At 36.1% G+C, this 7,940-nt stretch overlaps 1 long non-coding RNA gene across 1 annotated transcript; it reads right to left on the reverse strand.

Moving 5' to 3' along the window:
* Nucleotides 1-1,863: 1,863 nt before the first annotated feature.
* On the reverse strand, nucleotides 1,864-4,930 carry LOC122137222. The gene is made up of 3 exons (XR_006154708.1): nucleotides 4,854-4,930; nucleotides 2,385-2,429; nucleotides 1,864-2,130 (listed from the first exon to the last, which is right to left on the reverse strand). It is a non-coding gene; the product is annotated as an uncharacterized LOC122137222 (long non-coding RNA).
* Nucleotides 4,931-7,940: the final 3,010 nt, after the last annotated feature.

Consider the following 7,940-nt stretch of genomic DNA (forward strand, 5'->3'; position numbering starts at 1 on the left):
TTTAATTAAAAATAACTAGTTTGAGATTAATAGGCCTATCCCAGGGGTGTCAAACTCAGTTCCTGGAGAGTTTAGTTATAACCCTGCTCCAGCGCACACATCATGTAGGTTTCAAATAAGCCTAAATGATTAGATTAGCTGTATCAGGTGTGTTTAATTAGGGTTATATCTAAACTGTGCAGGACTGTGGCCCTCCAGGAACTGAGTCTGACACCCTTGGTCATATTTTTGCCTCCCACTGTTAAAATGTAACTAAGTAATTTTTACTCTGAGTAAATTTTAAATGAGCTACTCTTTACTTTTACTTGAGTAGATTTTTAGACTGGTACTTTTACTTGTACTTAAGTAAAATTTCATTAATGTAATGGTACTTTTACTTGAGTAGAATATTTTTGTACTCTTTCCACCTCTGCTCTTTATCCGGGAACCCTGCAAAATTTGATAAGATGTGGGAACCAGTCTTTACTTTTTTGTCAAAACAGAAAGATTAAACTACTTATTTATGTTTTTCTGTTCTGTAATAATCACTTTCTGTAATTATTGTGATTACAATCTGTAATAGAGGTTGGCTTTATGTACGTCTTCCTTTTTATAGTACTTTTGATTCATTTTACACATTGCACAGATTTGTTTGTTGAAGGGTCTTTTTGTCTGTTATTTTTTGTTTTTGATGTTTGAAAACCTCAATAAAAAATAATATACAAAAAAGACAGTCCACTGGAGTCAACGAAGTTGTCGCAACTCTCTCTCGCTATGGCTCTGATACAAGCTACACTGTCATGACATTCGAGTCCACACATGTGCAACTAGAAGTGGGCAGCACCAGACTGACAGGCTGGCTCTGAGTGAAGAAAGATTATTAATGATTACTTATTGTTGGCAAGTTATCTAGTCTTTGCTTGTATACAGTGCTTTGTTATAGGAAACACTTCAATAGATTGCAATCAATCTTATTCGTTTGTCTAATGATGTGCTGTCAGATGTATGCAAGTACATACCATAATGTATGATAGTTATACCATAATTTAAATGTGGTAGACTTGGACAGTAAAACAAATACAGAATACCGTATATGTCACATTTATGGACTTTGTTGTGTATGTTCTCATGTTCCTTGACCTAGTTTCTGTCTCCCCTTGATTATGTTAATCAGTTTGCCTGTATCTAGTTAATTTACTCATTCGACCCTCATTGGTCTGTCAACTTAAGTTCTAGTCTTTTCAGTATGTCTTGGTCCGGTCTTGTTAACGTTACCATTCCTTTGTGCATGTGTTTTCTGCCTTACCTCTATGTGGATAAATTAAAGACTGTTTACCTTTCTTCTTCTTCATGTGTTTATTATACATCGCACCGTTATAGTATAGCAATCATCTATGTAACTATAACTCCTAATTAACCCCATGACTCACACACACAGTTAGTACTGTTAATATGATTTATTACACACCTTTATTCTGACATGTTATTTCGGTGACAGAAGTTCAGCATTAATATTAATATACTGAAGAGAATATAAGACTCACAACATCTCACTGTTACTGATTTATCATGCAGCTCAAAGCATTATGGGTCGAATCTCTCATCAATCTATTCTGATTCATTAACACAGTTTCACTGATGAGTCATAATAATAAGCACCAAACCCAGGATAGAGCGTCTGAGTGAATGTGGTCTGAACTGTGTGCATGAGGCTCATTGTGTTTCTGGAGACGCTGTAGAAGGACAGAGTTCCTGCACTGTGATCCACATACACTCCTATTCTACTACCTATAGGCTTTACAGGGAGACAAGTCACTATTTTATTGTGTATGAATGAATAACTGAAAGGAGAACAGAACAAACTCCAGGACTGATCATTATGTCCAAACCGACACTCTTTTCCCCGTCCCTTCCTGCTGATGCTCTTATATGACACTGATAAAGATGCACCATTATCCCCACTCCACTCCAGCTCCCAGTAACAGCGTCCACACACACTCTCTCGACACAACACCTGCTCCCAAAAATCGAATCTGTCAGGATGATCAGCATATGGCTGCTCTGTGTAAGTACCAGTAATCACTTTGTTCCTCTCAGACAGACGAATCCATTTATTCACTGTGTTTTCATCCAGAGTAAGTTGATGGGAATCTGATGGAGATAAAACACATCAGAATCAGGAATTATGTGTCTGATTAATCTTTTCATGTAGTTGAACTCAACTTTATGAGTTCAACTTTACTTTGTGTATAAACAGTGCCTCAATATAGCTGTTGAGATATCCTGTGCAAATCATTATTTACAAGATTAATTATCAAACTCTTCATGTTTTCTTTCACCTTCTACAGGAAGCACATGAATACACACAATTACTTTTTTTGCTGCTTGTTTTCTAATTGACTTACATTGTAGGAAATCATTCCTGGTCCTGGGAAACATAGTGAATGTGACTGTGGAAATCAACAGACATGAACAGTGTGATTCTCAAGTCTAAAAAACATGATTTCTGCATTCATTCCTAAGCCCTTTCCTGTATGATATTTTACATGATATGAGATCTGCTGCTCTCAGAGCCCAAATTATAACATCATGACACAAGTACCATGAGGTTTTATGTTAATGACATGTTGCCATATTTGTTTCGGGATTTATATACATAAGCTGATCAATGACTTGATTCAGAAGACTCTAATTAAACCACTGGACCAGTGTGGATTATTTTAAGTAGGGGTGTAACGGTACACAAATATGATGGTTTGGTTTTGATGTCACGGTTCGGTATGGTTTCGGTACAGCAGGGGGAAAAACTAAACAGAATATTTTCTTCTCTTTTTTTTTAAACAGTGGTTTACTGAACAAGTTGCTCTTTCTATAAATAAATTCAGTTATAATTAAAATTTCTTAGCGATAAAAATCTACCTCAGCTTATGCTTTAAAATGCAGGGAGCCCTTTTACATTACTAGGTTGCGATTAAAAACAGTGTCCAAACTTAAAGGGATAGTTCACCCAAAAATGAAAATTCTGTCATTAATTACTCACCCTCGTGTCATTTCAAACCCGTAAGACCTTCGTTCATTTTCGGAACACAAATTAAGATGTTTTTCAATGGAATCTGGAGCTGTCTGACCCTGCATTGATCGCAATGCAACTGAAATGCTCCCAAGTCCAGAAACGTAGCAAGAAGATCTGTGAATTACTCCATGTGACATCAGTGGTTCGTCTGCAATTATATGGAGCTACAAAATACTTTTTGTGTGCAAAAGAAAAAAAAATATGACTTTATTCAACAACTTGTCTCCTCCGCATCACCCTGGTGCTATTTTGGAGAATATCTCAGCTGCATTACGCCGGAACTGTTTCCTACATTCGTCGAACGGACACAGTGTATTGGCGTGACTCAGCTGAGATATAGTCCAAAATGGCACCAGACAAATTGTTGAATAAAGTGTTTTTGTTTTGTTTTTTAGCACAAAAAGTATTCTCATGGCTTTGTATAATTGCGGCTGAACCACTGATGTCACATGGATTAATTCACAGATCTTCTTGGTACGTTTCTGGACTTGGAAACATTTCAGTTGCATTGCTGTCTATGGGAGGGTCAGACAGCTCCAGAATCCATCAAAAATATCCTAATTTGTGTTCCGAAGATGAACGAAGGTCTTACAGGTTTGAAACGACATGAGGGTGAGTAATTATTAATGACAGAATTTTCATTTTTGGGTGAACTAACCCTTTAAATTGAATTATTATTTATTTTGAAATATAATAGTATTCAACACTTAACAATGTAAACATTCAAATTGCACATAATGAAGTTTTTAAATGAACTTATAAATGGTAAAATTTTTATTTGTTGTTGAAATATATTCAGTTATAGTGGCTATCATAAGTTGTTTCCTAATATATTAAATTAAACATACATTAAATAATTAATACATCACTACATGTAAAGTAAATTATAATGACTATATAGTCTAATAATTTGTGAAATGCTTTTCTCTTGACTTCATTTCTCTAACGAACTAACGAGTTGTGGATGCTGATGATTTGCCTGAGATAAATGAAATGCCACGTGACATTTTGTTTAGAAGCTGTTTTATTGACGTCTTTCCACGGTTGAAACACTGATTGAGCGATTACATGAAGCATGATATGTTCATTCATATATATTTCACATTAAAACTAGTAGTAAAGAAGAATGAATGATCACGTTCACTCGCGCTCTGGTGTTTGAACAGACCCCATTTACACTACACAAGTCTGCAGGGTGTTACGGCTTCAACATGGCCACCGGAGCTGATTGCGGCCAATCTAATTAATGCTTGTGTTTATACCAGCCACGCTGCGGCATGTTTCTGAAGTGACCCAGAAGTGGCTCTCCGAGGCATTGTACAGCGATCTGTCATGCCACATCAAAGACTGTCAAAACTTACTTTTTGAATTTCCTGGAAAAAATGCTGTATTTTTTTTGGTATACATGCCTACCAAACCAAAGGAATACGTGTACCGTTACACCCCTACTTTTAAGCAATTATACTGTATGTAATTTTAAGAATTGCCTCTTTCTTTTAGATTATTTGTATGGCCTTTTTAACTTTGTTGGATGGAGACTATTTAATCTGAACAGTTTGCATTAGTCTTGTAACAAATTGTAGTAGAGGGACTACTTCTGTTCAAAGTTAGGTATTGCATGTAATGTTGTATTAGTCCTAATGTGATGACACCACAAGTGTGAGCATGCACTTTTGGTATGTAAATATCACTATGTTATAATTTCTACAATTATTTACTCCAAGTTGTTATATTTTAAAGAGATGAGAAATGCCTTAACTATTTATGGTATAATTGATGGAAGACAGTGATCATTATTTACCCACGATTGGTTTTGAACCAGTACTAACAAGCACAAGATCCTTAAAACTGCCCTCAGCCGGAGCTGTGAGAGATAAAGAAAAAGATCAGAATGAAAAGACAGTGATGTAAAAGCATACATAAACATCATAAAATAAAAGCAGAAAGTTTAAGCTCAAAGCCAGTTCTTAAATACATCTGTGAAACTTCAACAATAGAAAAATATTATAACAAAGCCCTTTTTCATATATCAAATATGATTTGAAAATCAATTATTTTTATCTATTTATCTATCTAATCCATAGAGACCAGAAGTTGCAAAGGCTTGGCCTATTTGCCCCAATCTCCATTGGCCACAGTCACCACAGCAGTACTAGACTCAGCATATATTACAAAGTTTCCAAATAACAGCGATTTCTACTGGAGGCGATCAGAAATGAGACATGCATTAATCTCTGCTTTCAGTGCATCAATTGCACACACACACACACAAACATTGACAATTTGACCAAATCATTCTTAGCAGTTCACTTCCATGATTTAGTACATTTACATTCTTATCAGCCACTGTTCACATGAACCATACCTCAGACCAGCTTTAAACAGACATGGTTATGGTATGCAGATGTGCACCTGAGTTCAGAAAACAGTGTTCACATCATTCAACCAAACTGGTTAATACTTTAACAACTTTAATGAATTAATTTAATGAATTCTGCATCAGACCTACACTGTAGCCTTACGCCATAGGCTATGCATCGGTTTTCATTTACACTTCTGGGTTGTCGTGCATGTCGACATGCAATTACACATGCAAACCACTAGTCTGCAGTGTCCACGGCCATGTTGCTGGCATAACCCACAGTGTCAAGGCAAAAGCCGAAGAAGCAGCAGCTTGTTGGTGAAGCATCAGCTGTGACAGTGGCAAATATTTATTTAAAGGGGTCATCGGATGCCCATTCAAAAAAACCTTTTTACCCTTTATTTTTCTGCTGATGCCCATCCTCCCAAACCCCCCGTGGGAGTGCCCCACACTTTGAGAACCATTGCTCTATCTGAAGTTGACTAATCAGGAGCTGAGGAAAACTACAGGAGAAAGACGAAAAGGAATGTAGAAAGATAGAAACTCGCTAAACTTTTTTATTTTTTAATAATGCTCAAAAACAGTAATACAGCCATCAACAAATAAAAATGCTAGACAATGACAACGAAATAAAAGTAAAATAAATAAAAAAATGTGTTTAAATACATTACAAACTGATAATTTTTTTCTTTTTTGAAAGATAGGAAAAGAGTTACAAAGTTTTTTAAAGCTTTTTTTTTCTTTATTGGATAAATGAAAATTATTGTTCAAATTCTTTCATGTCGTATAGACAGTAGCTACAGTTATCAGGTGAGATGTAGCATGTATACTTATTGTAAGCTATAGCTATTCCTAGCTATATAATTCAAACACAGGGTGACCAGACATCCTATGCATTAGCATAGACTTGTTCGGCATTGCTGGGAACGCCCACAAAAACGTCATAATCATTTATGCTGTGGGGAAAACAAATCATTCAAATTAACGCGTGGAGACCTCGTTAGGTTTGATCTTTACTTTTTGTGATGATTTCATTTGATTTTGCCAGCACATGACCAGCATAAACCAGCAAAGGTCCAGCATAAACGAGCATCCCAGCGTCAAAACAAACCTAACCAGCATATGCTGTTTTTTTCAGAAGGGGAACTACCGGAGGTAGCACTAAGCGGGTAGCACAAATAGGCTACACTACTTGACCTGCAATGATGATCTGTCATTAATCCTGTCCCCCTGTATGGCTTACAGCAGTGTTCCTCAATAGGCAGCCCTGTTTGGCCCACGCTAATTTCAAATAATGTGGCATGAAAATTCAAACACAACATCAGAAAGCGACATTAACTTACATTGTGTCTACACCGGACGCGATTATAATCAGTGATGCTGTCTACACTCAATGCAGCGCGGCGCGACAAATCCCAGACAGAAAACTGCCGACTCATTCTATTTATGACATGCTGACACAAAATTCAAATGATTTTCAATGCTTTGTCATGTCCAGTGTAGATATACAATGTGACAGAAGAAACATGGCGAATGAGAAGTAAAAAAAAGTGGACACAGAAAATAGATGATTCAGATGTGAACAGACTGAACAGTTTTGAGTGAGTCAATGATACCATCTTTGTTATGGATGTTGGTTCGTAGTGAGTTCAGGTTTAACGTGAGTTTGCTTGAGCTTAATTTATTTTCCAGATCTGAGGTAAAATATCTATTGTTGCTTTCACTATGGCTATTAAAGATCATGCAAAATAATATTCAAATTCACATAAGGCACTTTTAACACTGAATAAAGCACATAATCATTACCTGAGATTATCACTGTGATATTTTGTATGTTGTTCCTGCCACGATGTCGTAGAAAATAAAAAACATTTCTAAAATAGAATTCCGTGTTGCTTATTGTCACATGTCGCTCTCGCAGGTGGTTAGGACAAAAACTACATAGAAAATATACTTTTTATTGCGTCACGTCACGTCTGGTTGGGACACACGGTGTAACAGTTTGATCCCCCCAAAAAATCTAAGCATAAAAATATTAATGAAAAAAAAAAGTGACGTGACATACATCCAAGTATGGTGACCCATACTCAGAATTCATGCTCTGAATTTAACCCATCCAAAGTGCACACACACAGCAGTGAACACACACACACACCGTGAACATACACCCGGAGCAGTGGGCAGCCATTTAGCCATTTATATTTAATACTGACAGATCTAATAATTGAATCTGCAATTAGGAAAAGTGGAGAGAAGAGATCCAGTCTGGAGATGAGCAGGAACAGTTGATTTGCATGACAGACATGGAGATCCAGATTTTTTGTTTGTTCATTTGTTTTTAATATTCAACAGGCAAAGCTCTTCTCTATCTAAATGCAAAAATGTTCATAATTGTTTGAATAAAACAGACTACTGGGGGAAAATCTGAATATTTATCTTGTGACCATCTTTTGATTATTTTAACAAAAGCAGCAATAATATAATGATTGTAAATATAATGATTGTAAATCAAATATAATAATTGAT

The sequence above is a fragment of the Cyprinus carpio genome, chromosome B4, assembly GCF_018340385.1.
Source record: "Cyprinus carpio isolate SPL01 chromosome B4, ASM1834038v1, whole genome shotgun sequence".
In the NCBI taxonomy this organism is placed as follows: Eukaryota; Metazoa; Chordata; class Actinopteri; order Cypriniformes; family Cyprinidae; genus Cyprinus; species Cyprinus carpio.